This window comes from Dermacentor silvarum, chromosome 9 (genome assembly GCF_013339745.2).
Source record: "Dermacentor silvarum isolate Dsil-2018 chromosome 9, BIME_Dsil_1.4, whole genome shotgun sequence".
NCBI lineage: Eukaryota > Metazoa > Arthropoda > Arachnida > Ixodida > Ixodidae > Dermacentor > Dermacentor silvarum.
Window position 1 is genome coordinate 25,150,198 of NC_051162.1, and position 19,759 is coordinate 25,169,956.

Here is a 19,759-nt window from a genome sequence, read left to right on the forward strand (position 1 = left end):
CGCGGAATGGGTTCGCGTTTCGCACGTATACGACAGCATCTCCAGGTCAACTGTAGGGCTAAACTTAATCCGGTTAGTAGTGCCTCCGCAAAAACTCGCGCGACATACTTCGGCCGGAGCAATATCGCAAAATGCCCTCTCATGGACACGCGAGATATCGAAAACCGCCCTCTCGTAGACACGCGAGAGGGCGGAGGGCGTAGCCCGCAGCGGATGCTACGTATCTTTCGAAAAGCTGCGGGCGCACGCAAGAGACCGTAAGTGCTCCTGCGTACTGCGCATCCGCACTGTTGACTCCGCTGGTTTGCTGCGTACGCAGAGCTGTTGCGGACGCCCAATTAAAACTGCAATAAAGGAGGTGGTCTCCGCGCAGTTTGCGCCACTGGCATGTTGAACCTACCCAGTTTGCGTACGTTGTTTCGAGGGCCCATAACCAGTGGCGTAGCCAGAAATTTAGTGCGGGGGGGGGGGGGGGGGGTCAGGTTGCAATACGGCCTCCTCCTTATAGAAGTTGTCGAGGGATCAAATACATAAATAATAACTGCATTTCTATTGCCAATGCCATTGTATATTAGATGCAGCAAACGTATTATTGAACGCTACGCACTTTGAACACAAGTAAAGTATGTATTTTTTTCATAAAAATATATTCGTATGTCCCCAAAATTGTGGCACAAATACCTGATATCAATGCTGCCGCGTTTTTTGTCTATTTAATAAGTACAGAAAATATCACGCGAACTTTATAACTACATCATTTCAAAACCAGCAACGCAGTGCATGCAGCTGATATGAAAAACGTAAAGGCCATGGAATTAACAAGTTGAGGACAAATATTCTGATGAATCTATGTCACTCAGAAACCTTCTTTACATTTTTGTACATATGCAACGGCCAGCGAAAAACCTCAATGACACTGTCCGTCGTTGCAATGGATTGCGCAGGAGCACTTGTTACCGGTCGTGTATTGTGAGTAATTTCACCGAAATTATGTGTGTGTGTTGTGTTGTGTTGTGTTTAATGGCGCATAAGCAACTAAGGCTATCATGCGCCAACCACAAGGTGAAGTTTCTTTTCGACAGTTGGGTCACCTGATCAACAGTCCTTGTCTAGGCAAGGACCCCCAGGATCCCAACAAATTAAAAAAACTCAGTCTTCTTCTCGGAGAAGAGAAGGTGAATGAGGTGTATCATAATGTGAAATGAAGCGCAGGGTCAGATTCATAGTTTTTCGAGGACACCTGCTTCCCTTAAGAAGCTAAAAACGTTTGCCATATTTACTAGTGCGTCTTCGCCTAAAATTAATGATGGATGAAAAGGAATGTGTTCATTGTAAAACAAAGTAAAATATTTTTTCTCAGTGTTTCGAGTTTCGTGCATGATATTAATATGTGGCTTACGGTAAGTTCATCTCCGCATTTTTCACAAACAGGCTTGTCTTGTTTTGTCAGTAGGAAATTGTGAGTAAGATGCGTGTGTCCAATGCGGAGGCGACATAATATGACTTCGATGAAGCGTTTTTGGTGTGAGCATGACTTCCATTCTTCTATGTTAGGTTTTACTAGATGTAGTTTATTGTTTACTTCTTTTTTCCATGTAGACTGCCATTTATTTCGCAGTTTATGGAACACTAATTTCATGGAATCTTTGTAAGGAATTCTCACATTTATGATTTCTTTATGCCGCGCTTTCGCAGCACAATCATCTGCTTTCTCATTGCCACTGATTCCGACGTGACTCGGCACCCAACAAAATTTTATGTTGTGTCCTTGGCTTGTGGCTCTTCTTATGCTATGTAGGATGTTGCCGATTAATGGTGTAATTGCATTTCTAGGCTGAAGTGCTGTGAGTACACTTAGTGAGTCTGTGTAAATGATGCTGTTCTCAATGTTCTCATTTATTATTTTTTCTACAGCCACAGAGACTGCGTAACACTCGGCAGTGAAAATGGATGCACACTGAGGTAGGCGTACAGTTTTTTCCCAATTGCCTTGTATCACGGCACTTCCAACGTAGCCTGCTGTTTTCGAACCATCGGTATAAAATGCTGAGTGTTCCGCGTATTTTTCGTTTAGTGCTAAATATTCTTGTAATATATGTTCATGCGGTGTTTGTTTTTTCTGAAATTGCGTTAATGTGAAGTCGCACACAGAGGGCAGGCGATACCAAGGCGGGAGTGGATCGGGATTCTGGGCTATATGAGGCAATGTGTCCATTATATCTAATTCTTGGCATCTCTCTTCAAAGCGGAGAAGGAGTGGTCTTATTGCATGGGGTTTGTTGGTAAACAGTGTTCGCGATGGGCACCTTGTAACTATTTGGTAACAGATATGTTTTGGCAGTGAACGGATTTTTAGAATGTATGAGCATGTGAGCATAGTTCTTCTGTCTGAAAGTGGTGGTTCATTGGTTTCTACATACAGACTGTTTATGGGCGAGGTCTTGTATGCACCAGTTGAAAGACGTAAACCTAAGTTATGTACTGGGTCCAGGCGGTTCAAGTATGACTTCCTTGCTGAACCATACACTATGGAACCATAGTCTAAGCGGGAGCGTATAACGGAGCGATAAATTTGTAGAAGGCATAGCCTATCAGAACCCCAGTGTTTGTGTGAAAGGACTTTAAGTATGTTCAGGGATCGAGATGCTCTCTTTTTAAGCGCGTTTATGTGCGGAAGGAAAGTGAGTTTTTTGTCAAAAGTAATACCGAGAAATTTGTGCTCATTTTGGACAGGTAATTCAGTTTCGTTCAGGTGTAGGGTGGGGTCTGTCTGTAAGCCTCGTTTGAGTGAGAAAAGAATGGCCACTGTTTTCTGTGGAGAAAAGCGGAACCCATTTCTGTCTGCCCATGTTGCCAGTTTATTTATTGTTAACTGTACTTGTCTTTCGCATGTTGATATGTTGGAGCACGTGCAGGCTATCTGAAGATCGTCGACGTAGACTGAATACATAATGGATCTTGGGATAATTTTGCTAATAGAGTTCATTTTTACAACAAAGAGTGTTGTGCTTAAAATACATCCCTGGGGTACTCCGTTTTCCTGAATGAAATTCTTTGAAAGGGTTGAGCCTAGGCGTACATGGAACGAGCGATTAGATAGGAAGTCTTTTAAGCAGTTCAGCATCCTGCCGCGGATGCCAAGCTCAGCCAGGTCTTTGAGAATCCCAAACCTCCAGGTTGTGTCATATGCCTTCTCTAAATCGAAAAAGACAGCAAGACAGTGTTGTTTGTGTATAAAAGCTTCTCGAACTGTATTTTCAAATCGAACAAGATGGTCAGTTGTGGAGCATGCCTTTTTAAAACCACATTGATGAATGTCGAGAAGTTCGCGAATTTCTAGCACAAAGGTTAGTCTAATATTCAAGACATTTTCAAATGTCTTTGCAAGACAGCTGGTGAGGGCTATGGGCCTATAACTACTCGGGGAAGTTGGTGGTTTTCCGGGTTTCAAAAATGGAATGATAATGGCTTTCTTCCAGGCTTCAGGTATATTCCCCGTCACCCAAACTTTGTTAAAAAGTCCTAAAAGGGCCTCTACGGCAGGTTCCGAGAGATGAGCTAACATTTGATAATGTATCTCATCCGGACCCGGTGCAGTCTGTTTACCAGCAGACAGTACTCTATGGATTTCATGAACTGTAATTAAAGTATTGTAGGGCTCATTTGTGCTGCCATTTACCGGCAGTCTTTGTTTCTCAGCGGTATTTCTGAATTTTAAAAATGATTCTGTATAGTGTGATGAACTGGAAACTGCCGAGAAGTATTCCCCCAAAATGTCTGCCTGTTCTTCAATACTTGTCTGTATACCTGGGGCTGTGAGGAGGGGAATTGTGAATGGGGAGTAGCTGCCATTTAGGTTTCGAACCTTCTCCCACATTTGTTTTGATGTAGTTGAGCTGTTTATGGAAGACACGTAGCTTTGCCACGAAGATTTTTCGGCATTGCGGCGGATGTATCGGGCTTTTGCTCTTGCTTTTTTAAAACTGATAAAATTTTCCGCCGTTGGGTATCTGCGAAAAGTCCCCCAGGATTTGTTTTGTTTCTTTTTCGCTTCTCTACATTCTTGCGTATACCAAATTTTGTGGTTTTGTTTTACTACTCCAGAGGATTGAGGGATAGCTAGGCGTGCTGCGGCAATAATACAGTTAGTGAAAGCTTCATTAAGTTCGTCTATACTCAGATTATTCGAATTTATTTTTTCTAGGCTGGCCTTTTCTCGAAACAGTGCGCACTCGGCTAAACGGAGCATCCACCGTTGTGGTTTCGTCGGGATTACTTCCGGTGAAGATGTTAGGCTGATTACTACAGGTAGGTGATCGTTTCCATATGGGTTGTCTAGGACATCCCACTTAAGATCGGTAAAAATTGAGGGTGAACTAAACGATAAATCAATACAGCTCATTTTTCCTGAGCTAGGTGAACAATAGGTTGGTTTTCCCGTGTTTAGTAGACAGAGGTTATTACTCAGTATAAGATCCTCAATAACTTGGCCTCTTGTATCGGTTTTGTCACTGCCCCAAAAGCTGGAGTGTGCGTTAAAATCTCCAACTATCAAATATGGCTTCGGTAACTGTTCTAAAAGGTCTTCCAATTCATGCATAGTTATTCCAAGATGTGGCTCCAGGTATACACAGCATACTGTAATTGTTTTGAATGTGTGCAGGATATATGGCTGCCACAGCTTCTAATCTGGTTTTAAGCTGATGTTCTTGAGCTGCGACCCCATTTTTAACTATAATAGCAACGCCACCCGAGATCCTGCTTGCCTGCTCTCGGTCGCGGCGGAAGTCTTTATAGTTTTTAAGTATGTTTTCGTGTTTAGGACCTAAGTTTGTTTCTTGTAGACACAAGGCTACGGGTGAGTGTGTGGCTAGTATGTCCTTTATGTCATTTAGGTTATGTAAAAGTCCCCTGCAATTCCAGTGTATGAAAGCCATCTTGTAATTATATGTGTCGAGTAAAAGAAGACTTAGGTAGTGTTTTTAGGCCCCGTGATTCGGGGCTTCTCTCTTTTGTGGCGTTCTAGGGAGCCCCGCCGTTCATTCGACGTCGACGGCATAGGGCTGCCTTGACTTGTGTCCATTGTATCCTCAGATACGCTGGACGTCCGTGCTGGACGCACGGGTGTGTTCGAGCTGGGCCTAGCCGTGTGGAGAGAGGCCTTGAGGCTTGCTGACCTGGGGGTCTGCACAGCCTGCTTTTGATGGGATGGCGCAGCGCTAGCTGCTTCCACCGAAGGCGCTGGAGGCTCTGCCCCAGCCTCACTGCGTGTGACCTGGGCAAGCCCTGGGAGCCGCTGTGCTGCCGCGCCATTTTGCAGCACAACGGAATAACGTTTTTTCTGCACTAACGAAAGTCGCTACCGCGCTTCTCTGAAAGTGATATTTTCTTTTACTTTGAGTGTGATGATCTCTTTCTCTTGTTTCCATGTTGGGCAAGCACGCGAGTAAGCAGGATGACTGCCCTCGCAGTTTACACAGAGGTGTGGTTGAACTTCACAATTGTCTGAGGGGTGGTCATGGGAAGCACACTTAGCGCATGTGGTTTGGCCCCGGCAGCTCTGTGAGCCGTGGCCATACCTTTGGCATTTGAAGCAGCGTCGCGGGTTGGGGATGTATGGTCGAAGTTTCAGTTTGGAGTAGCCTACCTCCACAGAGTCAGGCAGTATGCTCAATGCGAATGTTAGGACGAAGTGCTTTGTTTCGATTTCGTTGCCTTCCCGTCTGATTTTTATCCTGTACACATTTGTGACATGTTGTTCTTTGAGTCCGTTTAGGAGTTCTTCGTCGGTCACATACTTTAGGTCATCGTCAGAAATGACGCCACGAACAGTATTCAGTGATCGGTGGGCGCTGATATCTATAGGAATGTCCCCAAAGGCTGTTACTCCTGAAAGCTTCTCATATTGATGCTGGTACAACACCTCCAAAAGAAGGTCCCCATTGGCTAACTTCTTTATTTTATATCCTTGTCCTATGGCGTCAATTAGGGTTCTTGTGACATTGAAAGGAGAGACATGTCGTGCAGTAATTTCTGAGTGCTCACTATGGATTACGGGGAATCTGGGGAAGTTGGTTTTGTTCTTCGTGAAGAACTGAGCAGTGACATCGGTGCGCCCCCTTTTGTGCGGAGGGCGATCAGTTAAAGAAAAAGAACTAGCCATAAAAATTATGCCTTTTTCGGCCACGGTACCAGCCACCCACCACGGAGCCCAACGAGGGGACGCGTCGGGAACTTGCAAGCAAGTCCTGCCCACGCCAGCTGTATACCGCAACTATAACCCAATATGGCGTAACTCAGGGTAGTTAGCCACACAAGGTTAACCCTAGCCGCCAGGAAAAAGAAGAACTAAGAAGAGAGGAGGAGACAGGAGAGTTGAGGGCAAGAGGATAGGAAAGTGAAAGGTGGAGAGGAGGACAGGAAAAGGCGACTGCCGATTTCCCCTGGGTGGGTCAGCCCAGGGGTGCCGTCTATGTGAAGCAGAGGCCGAAGAGGTGTGTTGCCTCCGCCGGGGGGCCTTAAAGGTCCGAACACCCGGCATCGGCTCAACCCCCAGGATCCCCCTTTCCCCAGACACGGCTAAGCCGCGCACGGCTACACGCGGGAGGGTCCAGCCCCCATGTGCTCGGGTCCGTGCTGTCGCAACCCACCAAACGCCTGCTTACGCAGGCGCCCCTGCGGGGACCGAAATTATAGTCGCAACAGTGAGTACATATAAAAAGCAGTTCTTCAAACTATACATTAGAAATGCGAAGATAGAATGAAATATACAAATGCGAAGATACAACTTGATAAAGGGCAAAAAAGTGTCACTGGAAACAAAGTTCACTGCTTGTATACACAAAACTTCGCAACAAGATATTTAAATATACGTATAAGTCTCCAATAAATCTACGTATCTAAGCAAACGTCAGTGTATATAATGCGTCAAACAAGACAAATAAACATGTTGCTCGGTCACAAATAGTAAACTTTACGCATAGAAAAACAGACGATCCAGGCAAGAACAATACTATGATCGCAGAAATCGTGATATGCACTTGGGCCATGCTGCGGTCGCGACAGCACCATATGGGTAGAATAATAGAGGAAGGTGCAGAAAGCAGTACGAAAATGTGCATTTTAGCTGCCTGCACAGCGGCAACAATTATTCTGCACCCAAAATCAAAGAAGCTTCGTTTCAAAAAAGAAGTAAAAGCAGGTATCCAAAAGGAAAGAAAAGGAGAAACGAAAGCCACAGATGATGCGGCAAGTTGAACTACCCAATATCCAAGTGTGTTTGTTGGGAAACGCTGCGTGGGCCGTTCTTTCAATGAGCAAGGTCGGTCAAAATTGGTTATTGATGTCCTCGTAATTTTTTGTATTCGCATGATAATTTTGATCATGATGCTAACTGTTAGAAGAAATTGTGAAAATTTCTGCGGTTTTAAAAGCTATTGAACAGTCATACGTTTTCACAATTACGAGTTTATGGACTTGAAGAGACTGAGCTTTTTACTTGAATTGATTTTTGCTGCTTCGCTGTCTAAAGGACAAACTTCCCTCGGCGGGGAAGTTTAACGAAGCTGTCATTGACTTCGGACACGTTGATGCCGACGTCTATGTGGGTGTAAAAAGATCCAGCCTAACCATGCGTTCCTCAGACATTGCAGAGCGCAAGTAGTTTTTTAGTAATCTCATGTTTGAAAATATTTGCTCTGCGCTGGCAGTGATCACGAGAAGGGCGACTAGAATATTCAGCAGTTTCTACACATTTCCATAGAACCTCCAGTCGCAATGAGACAGGGCATCTATTCAGGTGCTAAAACCTAAATACACTTCGTCGATGTCGTTGGCATCCTTGTTTAGGTACCTTGCACAAACAGTAAGCTGTTCGATTCCAGCAATATCCGTCGTTTCGTCAGCAAGTACGCAGAAGTAGCTGCAATCTCTGGAACGGCGTGAATACGAGGGCTCCAGTGCGCGCTTGTTGGCGCGAGCTTATAGGAACATTAAACCCGTAAAGTTCCAGAATTGAAAATCTAAAGCACGCCTTTGGAAATGTCACTGCACTTTTCGCGTCAAAAGTTTAAGAATTTTATACCCACAATGTTCGGAATTGAAATGCATGCGCTCCGTAGATTCCACGCCCGCTGCGAGATGCCGCGACGCGCCCGCTCGCTCTCGAAAAGCCCTTGAAACTTAGTGCTCGGATGGGGCTCCTTGCGTTTTGTGACTCCAAGCGTAGAAGCGTTGCCACGAAATCCAGCCCGATTGCGCAATGTTCGTGCCGAAATGTCTTTTCGATCGTGAAAAAGACACTGTAAACAAAATCCCGAATGATTCCCGGCGCCGGCGGTTGTTTTGGTGGGCGCCGGGAAAAAATTTGGGGGGGGGGGGGGGCTGAAGCCCCATCAGACCCCCCCCCCCTCATGGCTACGCCCCTGCCTATAACTACATAAGCAGCCCCAGCAGAGAGTTCAGAGTATGTGCCATCAGTATACATATACCTGTATTGCACGCTCTGCAGATTTTGCAGCTGCCTCCGAGACAGTCAGCCGTGCAAATGGAAACCGGCAGCACTCCGCAGGGTGGTCCAACCAATTGTCGTATGGATACTCTACCGTGGAAGGTTGGTACACATAACCGAAAAACACTCAGATGGGCGTTTTTCGCTTGTCCTCTAGAGCATTCCCATTTGTACATGTTCTTGCTCCCATTGAATGGGCGTACCATAAAATTCCCATTTAGGTGGGCATTCCTTCGGCATACTACGGGTACAGCGTACTAGAATAGGGGTAGTGCGCTCACGGGCGGCGGGCGCTTGATGCCGCCGATGTCACCTAGGAAACGGAGCCGCGTGGTGGCGCTGCTTGCGAATGCAATGAATCTTATCTACAAAGGCAAAGGAGATAAGGAAAAGACGAGCTCGTACAGGCCAGTTACAGTAACGTCGGTGCTATATAGAATGGCAATGCAAGCCATAAAATTAGAACTGTCGAAGTGGGTGGAGGAAAACGGTGTATTGGGGGAACTACAGAATGGGTTCAGGCCAGGCAGACGCTTAGAAGACAATATGTTTGTACTAACTCAGTGCATAGAGATTTCAATAGCTCAGAAAAGACCTTTATGGATAGCATTTCTAGATATTAAAGGAGCTTATGACAACGTAGACAGGGAATTGTTGTGGGATATTCTTCAATACGAAGGCATAGATGACGATTTCGTGGAGCTGCTGAGGGAGATATATCGAGACAACCAAGTACAAGTGGCATGGGAAGGCCGAAAAGGAAATGAAATGGTGGGAATTCACCAAGGATTGAAGCAAGGATGCCCTCTGTCACCATTGTTGTTCACGCTTTACGTCAAGGGCATAGAAAGACGACTGGAAAACAGCGAATTAGGTTTTGATTTATCCTACATGCGTAATGGACAAATGGTGCAACAGAAGATCCCTGGACTGATGTACGCAGACGACATTGTGCTACTAGCGGACAATAAAAAAGATTTACAGATACTTGCGAATATCTGTGGGAACGCAGCGACAAATCTAGGCCTTAAGTTTAGCACAGAGAAATCAGGGATTATGATCTTTAATGAGCACACGAGTAACTTCGTGGTGTCAATTCAACAGCAAGTAATACCCATAGTGAAGCAATATAAGTACCTCGGCGTACACATAAACGAAGGAAAGAATTACTCAAGCAACCACCAAGATAATCTGAAAATAAAGGGGAAGCGGAATGCAGCATTAATGAAACACAGAGCACTGTGGGGCCACAATAAGTATGAGGTAGTGCGTGGAATCTGGAAAGGAGTAATGGTGCCAGCGCTAACATTCGCAAATGCCATTATATGCTTAAAATCGGATATATTGGCGGGTTTGGAAGTTAACCAAAGATCAGTAGGCCGGTTGGCTTTGGGAGCACACGGTAATACGACAAATGAGGCAGTGCATGGAGACATGGGTTGGGCCTCTTTTGAAGTCAGAGAAGCACAAAGCAAAATTAGTTTTGAAGAAAGGCTCAGGAACATGGATGAAAATAAATGGGCGGCTAAAGTGCACAAGTATCTCTACATGAAAAGCGTGGACACAGAATGGAGGAAGAGGTCAAGGAAGTTGGCAACCAAGTACAGGATAATCGAAACTGTAAATAGACAACCAGGGGTCATCAGAAAGAAAGTGAGAGAAATAGAGACCGTGAATTGGATGCAAAGAATGGAAACGAAAAGGACAATGGAGATTTACAAGAATGAGAAGAAAGAAATTAGAAGGGAAAATCTGTACGATAACACAAAGGGCAGTGCCTTGCTATTTGAGGCTCGAGCCGGTTGCCTAAGGACGAAAACATATCGGAACAAATATTCGGAATTAGATGAGACATGTGTATGCTGCAGTAAAGATCCAGAGACCACTCAGCACATCCTAATGGAATGCGACGGGATCCACCCAGCGAGAACCGTAGGTAACGTGCAACTCCCAGAAGCGCTTGGGTTTAAAGTGGAAGGAAACATAAACAGATCAGCCGTAGAGATCAGCAAGAGACGATTAGAGTACTGGTGGAAAAAAAGTAGGGAAAAGATGGATGCGACCTGATCTCTTAAAATCATAGGCAGCGGTACAAGGTAAATTTTTGAAAAAGAAAAATAATGATAGGTATACAAAAATGCAAGATAAAGAACATGTATAGTATACCTGATTAAATCAAGCAGGCTAGGTGACTATTTGTCGCCGCCCCGTTTCAAAGGGGATGCCAATAAATCATCATCATGGAACAGGGGAACGGGGAGGCACCGGCAGAGTATGTACCGCGCGCCTGTGGGGCGCGTCCTTTAATATTTTTCAACATGAAAACAAAGTGAAGTGACAATCATATTTTTTTTCTGCATGCCAAAGGTGGGTCTAATCACGGTGGCATCGCGTTTTGCACTGACACGCAAGTTTCGGGCATTTATTGCGCGAAAAGTTCGGCAATTTGAGGAGATACGCAGCAAGAAAGCTTATAAGCGTGCGGTGTTATTCGATTAGGTGCTTATTCTGCATTTCCTGCTGAGGTTCTGTTTCGATCTACTAAGTCCTTGTGCTTTTATGAAACTGAAACAAAGCCCTCTGAACACTTTCAATGCTCGCACCTAACTGCAATTTGATTCCCGAAATGGGCCTGTTCACCCGCCGTGGTTGCTTAGTGGCTATGGTGTTGGGCTGCTAAGAAACTGTTCCGGAGTCCCCGACTATGGCGTGCCTCGATCATAATCAGATCGTGGTTTTCGGCACGTAAAACCTCCTAATTTAATTTTTTTATTCCCAAAATGGGCAATTTCAAGTGCCATTGAGTCAAAGCTGATTGAACTTAATCCAGATCAAATACTGTTATACGGTGGCCTACATATGTGCTTGACTACGAATCGCGTTTTGCTTTTCTCGAGCACGCTCGTAAAGTTGTTCAATACAAATTGACTTCAAGCGCCACTTAAAGTACCAATGTAACAGCAACCTCTATTGTCCTGGAATTCGCATCGCTCCCAGTTTTCACACGTGCCGTCGTGACTGCAATAACAATACGTCATGCAATATAAAAATAGAAACAACAGAATTTCGGACAACCTCACAAATCATGCAGACGAGATTGATTGTTTATTCAAGTTTTCAAATAAGCATGCCGCAACTTTTGTACTACGCTTTCAAGTACGGCTCAACTTAAAATGTTTAGCCCTCTCTCTTTTCTGTGAACACTCCGAGTTGAGTCCTTTCACATAGAAGTGAATTCTCACAGCAACATAAAACCTTATAATGTCCCTTGTCAATTTTTCAGAGTGAAGTGTGCAACCAACTTCACGATGAAGCCTTGCTCGCACCACTTCTAGCATGTCCAGGACACTGTCAGCAGACAGCTTGGTGCAACTAAAACACTCTGTAAAGAGGTCCTCAAGGTTTTGCACGAAACCATAAAGTTTTGCAGATGGATACAGGAGCCCTCCATTGTCACTGAACCTCGTATAACGGGCAAGCTGAAAGTTTTCGTCTGGCTTTTGCATCGTAACGAGGTCAAAGCAGTCTTGGCAGCTTGCTTTTATGACACACTTCTGCACGACATACCCAGCAATATGAAAAATTATGCGAGAATCGCTTTTTGCTATGTGCTGGTTATGATCAAGCGTTGCACTTTGCTGGTCTTGGTCTCGCACTTGTGCAGTTTTAGTTGCCTCTTGTGTTTGGCGTTGGCTGTGGCTCCGACATGGCTCAGTCCTTTCTTCATCTGAAATATCTAGCAGTGAGGCTAGTGTGTTTTCCTCGCAGTTACCTTCAGAAACACACTTCACAATTAAGTCCATAGAACGAAAGGCAGTTGACTATTATTAAAAAATTGGGTCGGGGTTGGGTACTTTCTTGGGTACTCTTGGGCACTTTCTTCGAGAGATATTCAGGCAGGTTCGACAAGAGCGTCGGAACAGCGTTAATTAATGTCCAGCGCTGGCTTCCCACGAGGGAGACGAACTTCCTGACCCTGTATAAAATGCACATAATCTCGAAGCACGAAATGTGGCTCAAAGTGTAGCTCGCATACAGCGCTGGTGTCATCCAAGGGCTTGTCCGATCGTCGAAGGTTTCTTTCCCATTCCCTTCTTTTGCTTGGATCCTTCGGCACGCTGAACAGCGCGATTTTAGGATAATCTTTCTTGAACACGTAGCCCGTCTTGCAGCCCGGTGCGTAGCAATGGTTTTGACGTTGTACACGCATTTTTCGGAAGAGTCAATCCCACTAACAAATCTCGCACACCATGTCAGCACGATCAAAATCGCATATTGAAAGCACATGCAAAGAAGAGACGATGCGTACTTGTACAGCGAGCACCACGAAGTCGAAGCACGTGCGCAGGAAAGGGTGCACATGCGGTCGCGGACGCTACATTGGTCTCGACGGTAGCGACGCCTGGTGAGTCTTAGTGAAAGCACCCGTCGTTGACATCGGCGGCTTCCCCTCTCCCGGTTGCCGCTGTGCGTAGTGAGCGCACTACCCCTATTCTAGTACACTGTACTACGGGAGTACCGTAATATGCCCACTTTACCCCCCATTTGACTGGGAGGTTTTGCAGGCCACAATGGGAGTTTTATAATTCCCAAATGGGAGCATTTGCGCTGACATTAAGGCGGCATTTAGGGCGTTTTTTGGAGTTAATGAGAGACTTTATGGATTTAATTAAACGTTTTAGTTCACGTGGGGCGAGCCAATGCCTCCTAAAAATACTATGCCTGGGACGTCGCTTGCTTTGCCATTGGAGGTACGCTGCCGCGCGTTGCGAGCGGGCGCCGCGTGTTGGCGCTAGCGACTGTACTGCCGGAGTGACGCTGTCGGCAACGCTGTGTCGGCGCAGCTGACTACGCGTTGTGCAGGCGGTTGCTTGCGCGCTCGTGGCGTGCATTGGAGGGACGGCGTAGAGCTCGCGCATGCTGCGTGACAAAATTTTTCTTCGCAGGAAAACCAGCTCTGGGCCGTCCGGCCGAAGATGCCGGCCGAGTCCAAGTCCCAGCTTTATTATAAGCCTTCGGCGGTCTTTCGACAATGCCGTGTAACGAGTTTTTAAGTTTTGAGCATTGCAGTCACTTGGCGGATTTTCGAAGAAGAGTTAAAATTGTGTGGTAGGTTTGTGGTAAAAAAATGCATGGTACGGTCAAAATTCCAGCCGGTTCTTTTTTTTTTTTTGATCAGTTTTAGCGTTGTCGAGGTGGTCTGAAGTAGTGGTTGCCGCAAACACGGTGGCCGCAGCTCAGGTCGGCCAGGCTCCTAAGTTCACCGTTGCCAAAAGAGTGTGAAGGCATGCCTTAACAACTATATTTTTTGTTTTTTAATGTATATAACATATACATTAAAAACCTTTCACTCGCCGCGGTGGCTCAGTGGCTAAGGCGTTGCGCTGCTGAGCACGAGGTCGCGGGATCGGATCCCGGCCGCGGTGGCCGCATTTCGATGGAGGCGAAATGCAGAAAAGCCATGTGCTTGCGCTATAGTGCACGCTAAAGAACTCCATGTGGTCAAAATTAATCCGGAGCACTCGACTACGGCGTGCCTCATAATCAGTGCTGGTTTTGGCACGTAAAACCCCAGAAGGACGAAGGAAAAGCTTTCTTTTTGACTAAACATGAATGGCCGGGACACGAAGAAGGCAGGCAGCTTCGATGCGTTTAATGCGCTTTCGGTATTACGTTATCTTGCGTCAATGTGATGCTATGAATTAATGCGATAAACTAAAAAAAAACAACTAAATAAGACATCTGATTCAAGAACGAAGAAAGTTTATTTAAACGAAAAACGTTGAAAGCGTGTACTGGGAGGATCCGTAGGGACGGAAAAGGATGAACCAGCAGCTATAGGTGATGCAACAGTTGTTTCAAGCTTAGATACATATTGCAGGCTTCTACCAAATCCCTCTCCTCTCCCCGGCATGCCAAGTGCTGACGACATTCATATAACGCCAATAATGGGCGCTTGCGCTTCACTAGACTCCCATTCGATCGGCATAACGTCAGCACCGAAATAGTTCGGAAAGCGCGTGTCCGAAATCCTGAGCGGACTAACAGGAGTCGTCAACATCATGGATCACATTCGCGTCTTTAGGCGCAATCAAGCCGAGTACGATAGAAATGTCGACACGACGCTCAAGCAGCTGTCTCCTCAAGCCTGCCAGCTCGTTAATCTTCGACATTGATGGCAACATGATTAGTCGAAAGTCTCCACACCACTGTCCGATGACCGCATCCCGCAGGCATCCAGCTCGGCGGTGTTCATCGACTCGTCCACATCACCTTTGCTGCAAAACAAGGTAAACGCACGGTCTTTTAGCTGTTTGAGGTATTGCGCTTCATCGATATGACAACTGTTGAGGAAGTAGGGAAAGGAGGAGGCAAATGTAGAGCAGAGGTATTTCAGTGGTCAGCAGGCTTTGCTTCCGTCACTCACAAATTGCGCTGCTGGGATGCGCGGCAAGATCGCGCCAGTCATTTTCTTGCACAAATTGCGACTATAACTTCAGAACCTTTCGCGACAGGGGTTTCCTTTCAAGCAGCTTGGCGGCAGCATTCCTGTCGGTCACGCCTCGAGCAAAATTTGAAAAAAGTGGCCTCATAAACTTCCTGGTAATTAGCAGCAGCAGCTCTCTGCGGTGGCCGGCGTCTGTGTTTCCACAGGTCAGCACTGGTAGGCTGACGAGCTCTCGCACAATCCGCTGCACGCAAAGTTCAAGGGGCTTTGCTACGGACCTCCGATGAGGAAGCACACAGTCCACGAACCTACGAAGACCTATAAGCAGTTTCACCAGTTCCTGAGTTGGATAGAACAGGCCGCCACGGTCTTGATGAGCAATGAGCCCATGCTGAGGAGCGCCGCTTTTTGATCGCTGTAGAACAGCTATGCCGTCCGCACAGGGAATGTGCTCATTCGCAGCGCGCACGATGTATCCGCCAATCATGGCCACGCTGGCGACGTCAGGGTTGGAGACCAACGGCCTCTCTGAAAGGCAGTGTTCTTTTAACCCCTGCGCTGCCATGTTCAGGATCTTATCAAATGCGCTTCTCGCCACGTGCAATTCCTGCTGAACAGGAAGAAGCTGCCGCGAGGAGAACGTGGTCGAGCTCTGAACATTGCTGTCACTCGAAGATGCCACAATTCCGGTCTTCAGCATCTTTTCCAGGCCACATACAGCACTTCTTACATCCAGCATGTCATTGCACCCGGCGCTGCGGCGCAGAAAGCCGAACATTGCCTCGATCGGGTCGCTGGACATTTTCCGAGTCAGGACGAACCGGAAACTTTTCGCTGTGAGTAGATGACGGATGCAGGCAACATTTGATTTGGTCGTAAAAATCAGTGCATGATACGTTTTCTTGCTCAAGACATTCTCAGGTTTGCTAGCGTTCTTCAAGGTATCGATGTAAGAGAGGAAAACATCTCCAAGCCAATTAAGCCTTGAATCTTCAACGTCGGTGACATGACGGGTATCTTCGTTGTTGCAGTGAATATGCTGCTGACAATTGCTCACGTCCATTAGCGTGAACCATTTCTGCATAGCCTCCATGAACTTGATTGTAGGCCCTGCGGATGCAAATTCCAAGTCACAAGTGTGGCCTGCTTGGTCCTTGAGGTACTTGAGCGCTGCAGTTACTGCGACGCCGAACAACTGCACTGCCGATCGTACGTTCATTTTGTCAATGTTCGACGGGTAAAGGTGCTTGCGTGTCAAGAACCTAATTGGCTTTACTGTCGAGTTTCGTTGCATCTTGTACAACATCTTGATGTACTTGGACGAGATTTCTTTTGTTCCGCCGATGTCTTTAGCCAGAAACTGGGACCGTATATTCTTAATTATGTGACTCTGGTCAAAAGAAAGGAAGATGCTGTTTGAAGAGTCTGCCGGGTGCGGGGCGGTTATGTTTGCGTCGCCTTGGCACAAGATCTGCATGGCTGTGACATTGATGCGGTGCTTGTCAGTTACAACGCGGACAATGTCAAATCCAATGTCTGTTGTCTTCTGGACGACGTGATCTATCACCTCTTTGAGCTGCTCTCCTGTGAACCCCTTCGTGAAGAAGTATCCACAGGAATTTTGTACGTAACATGGAGGCCACAGAGCAGGAAGCACAAAACAGAATTTGCCAAGGTTTCTGTCTCGGAATTTGGAGTAAGATGTTCGAGCTCCGATCCCATGTCAACGTCACCGACGAAAGCATCCCTCTGTTTATGGTACTCTAGCTTCTGCCGAATTCTAATTTCGTCTACTATCAGTGAGCGTACCTTGGATTGTGGCGTGCAAAGGGCTTGGAGTTCAGTTTCAAGGCGGCAGCGAACCGGTTGAGCGAAACAAACTTCGCCAGAAACTGAGCCTATGTATTTCCGCAGCGTCTTCCTGCAAGGCAGTCTTAGCAATTCCTCAGATCGCAAATACTCGTACGCTTTTGCGGAGAGGTTGTGAAGAACGATGCAGTGCCTAATTGTTGTCTCCGACCAAAGTGGCTTCTTTCTGCTGTAGTTCTTCACTTGGTCAAGAAGTATCCGTGCCTTCAATATGCCTTTCTCTGCGTCCGAAGCCACCTCATGAAACGTCCTGACATGACATTCTTCCTTCAGTTTCTCCAGCTCTTGTTTGTAGGCGTCTATGGTCTTGCGCAGTCGGTCGTTCTTCGCTTTCAGCGACCGTTCTCTCTCCCGCCATCGTTTACGCTCAATAAACAAAGTGGACGAAGAAGGAATCGCGGGTGTCTGCGTTTGCCACGAGCGCTTAGCGCACACTTTCCTTCGTCGCTGGCCGCCCCTGAACCTTGCGAGTTCCTCGGATGTTGCCTCATTTCTGTTTTCGTTCGGCTCGGGCTTGCCAGGTACAACGTCGACTTGGGTCCCACATGCACTGCTTTGATCTTGCTGACCCAACGGCAAAGGGCTGCTTCGCCGCAATAGATCTTCTGAATATGGAGGCTGCTCAGGAGATTGATTATGGGTGTTAGCGCCTGGTGGGTGTTCAGCGATTGCTCGCCGGTCAGCGATGTCTGCAACCGTTACGACACATTCTGTTTCGCTTGCGCACGTGAACAAGGTGTCTGGCAGTGAAGCACTTGGCGAACACTCTCGTTTGCGCTTCCGGGCTCTTTCATCACCTTGTTTTGCAGCCTCGGTGGCCTCGGCGTGTGCAGCGCACGATTCCTGTTCATCAAAAACACTGGGCACGGCACCTGCCTTAAGCAGCCGCTTCTTGCAGTCCTTCCGGAAGTCCGCAGTGAGAAAGTGCAGACTACACACCACAGGATTACTTGCTGGCCCCCAATCTTTTCTCGAAATTGCCTTCAGCCACTGGTCACGCAAACTGCTGTCGGAAGGTATCTCGTGGAAAGACACGCCCTGGACTCTTCTTCTGAGACTGGACGAGCATTTCGGCACGCAGCAAGACGCATTACTATGCGATTACAACACACGGCTCAACAAAACATCAAAGCATGAAAACGACCCAAAACGTTCCCGAAGAACAAACATTACACCAAGCACTAAGCTCACGAGTGAACAGGCGAACCAACGCTTTGGACGAACGAACGCACTGCATCTAGCTGTATATTGCCACATGCGTTTATTTCTGTTCGTGTGCGTTTCCTTGCGCCGCTAGCGCGTTGGAGATGCGTTTAAAGAACGCTGGCATTCTTTCTGCCGACGATTAACCGCGCATGCTGTGTTCGCCGCTGCCGAATAGTTTGGCCAGCAGCTCGCTTATGGGCACAAGTTCGTCCAAATAAAGGCTACTGTTTTCCCAAGTCACCTCCTCTCTTTGCCTATTGCCAAAGACCGTCACTTCAACGCGACAATATGTAGCATGAATGTCGTCTTTTGAAGCAAACGTCACGGCAGGCAAGGGCGGGCGTGCGTCGTCTGCTCGAGTTACCATGGCACGGCGACGCGCCGCCGCCGCAGGTGTGTTGCAAGCGTTCGCCGCGAGAGGCTCTAGGGGTTGTACCAAGTGGAGAGGAGGAAAACGGAAAGGGTAGGGCGGCGCGTCTCCGGCTCACGTCCCAGGCATTGTTTTATTGCGGTAGAAATTATATGGACACTTCAACCGGATTTTTGCCGTCGCCGTCGTCGTCGCCGTGAGGTTCCCTATAGGTAAAATCTTCACCGCGCGCCGTATGCCCGAGCGGAAGCGTGCGGGGACGCGCGCTATCACGGAGAGCGAACGCACTCAATCACCCACGCGCAAGCAAGGAAGCGGGAAGCCAGCGCCGGAGGGAGCGCGGGAGGGGGGGGGGGGCGCACTTCTACTCTGCCAACAACCGCGCTCGTCGCTCGCTCGCCCGCACAGTCTCTTATCTCCACACGGCTCTGACCTTTATGCGCCGTGCATTCGCCGCTCAGTTTCCGTTGAAGCGATAGACCGCACGTACCTTCGCCCGCTGCGCGGCGTATGCGCTCGCTGCCAGCGTTTTGACAGTCGTTGGCTGCAGTCATTCAGTGTGATCTATTTATGTTCGCTTGTGCGCGCTCACACCACGCTTGTTCATTCAGTTAGTAATAGTCGGGCCACATTTTCCAACGCACGCTACACATGCAATGCTGCCCAGATCGGCAGTGCAGCACTACAGGTGTGTCCCTTCGCACGCGCTACCCACGGTAAGCGCTTCTCATCAACACCACGGTTTCGCACGCGCCTTCTCGCGGTCATCGAGTCTCCCTTCATGTCGGTCTACTTACGCCGCAGCACACCTGCTTACTTAATCTTACCTGCTTATGTTTACTACAATTCATATTGCTACCAAAGCCGCTCACCTTACTTCGTGTGACATTGCTGTGTTGCTATCGCATTCATTGCTTCGCCCTTAGGGCGATGATGATGATGATGATGATATTTGGTGTTTTGTGGCGCAAGGGCCAAGTGTGGCCAAAGAGCGCCAAGACAATGAATGGTATGTTTGCCATGATCAGTGAGTTCCGATGACAGGATGCAATGTGGCTGTAAAGGGGCCTAAGAACAAATCGCGGTATAGAAGCGTAAAAACATATATCGAATAGAATTATGGCAGTGACGTGTGGAATGATCTATGGGTAGTGAACGGATGAGAAATGGTCATAGTGCTTAGAGTATTAAGCATATAAAAGTAGCACGACGCCTACAGGAAGCCTTTGTAGACAAAGACCAGGAGGCACGTGCTTTCTTTAAGAAAAAAAAAAAAAAACCGCAGCAGCGGCCTCTCCAGAGAGGCCGTGCTACAAGTCACCTGCATATATAACACGAAAGTTAGGTATATCCTTTA